The sequence below is a fragment of the Schistocerca nitens genome, chromosome 4, assembly GCF_023898315.1.
Source record: "Schistocerca nitens isolate TAMUIC-IGC-003100 chromosome 4, iqSchNite1.1, whole genome shotgun sequence".
NCBI lineage: Eukaryota > Metazoa > Arthropoda > Insecta > Orthoptera > Acrididae > Schistocerca > Schistocerca nitens.
In genome coordinates this window covers 194,952,774-194,953,921 of record NC_064617.1, presented here as the reverse complement: position 1 = coordinate 194,953,921, position 1,148 = coordinate 194,952,774, and positions in this window count along the sequence as shown.

Here is a 1,148-nt window from a genome sequence, read left to right as displayed (position 1 = left end):
CCCAACATTTTCACTATTTCTTTTAACAACACAACAAACAATTGCTATGGTGATACCATTCTCTTGAGTACATTAGAAAACGTACATGCGTACTTTAGGACCTGAGAGAGCCAACAAAACACAGATAAAAAACTACTGCTGTTCAAATGTTCATTACGCCCTTGTTTGTGTGTTATTTACTCCATGGCTCTCGTATTCAGGCACTTACTGCACGGCCGGCCGCGGTAGTCTCGCGGTTCTAGGCGCGCAGTCCGGAACCGTGCGACTGCTACGGTCGCAGGTTCGAATCCTGCCTCGGGCATGGATGTGTGTGATGTCCTTAGGTTTAAGTAGTTCTAAGTTCTAGGGGACTGATAACCACAGCAGTTGAGTCCCATAGTGCTCAGAGCCATTTGAACCAACTTACTGCACCATGGCCCAAATGACTCCCATACGACCAGTGGTTGCAATACCATTTTTACTGGTCCCCTTCTTACCGGCTCCATGATTGCTCCACATTCACTGCATGCAAGAACCCACTACATTTATCCTTATTCAACTTACTCATGAGCATCTCTTGTCAATGGCTTTCCAACAGTGTGTTGAGATGTTTACAAATATCCCGAAACACTAAATGTCCTTTTATAAAAATGCTAGTGCCATCAGCGAACATCACCATTTCTGCAACTGTCAGATGGTTTGGCAAATCGTTTATATACACCAAGAACTACAGAGGGCCTAACTTGGAACCCTGGCCCACTCCATAGCCAGTTTTTTTGAAATTTGAAAGATACTCTTTGCCTTCATGACATATTTGTACTTTCTGTTGTCTGTCAGGGAGACAAGACTTAAACCTTTTGAAGGCAAGTCTCCGGATCCCATAAAATTTTAGTTTCATACACAATAAGTCAAGGCTGATTAGATCAAATGCTTTAGATAAATATAAGAGTATCCTGCTGCTTAATTCATTCTTTTCCAAGGCATTTAGGGCCATTTTAATGAATTGGAAGGCTCCCGTTTCAGTGGATCTGTTCTTTCTAAACCCATTTTGAGCATTAGTCAGTATTTTATTTTTATTCAGGAAGTCAGCTAGCCTTTTATACATTACTCTTTCAATTACTTTAGAGAAACCTGACAATAATGACACTGGCCTATAATTATTTATGTCA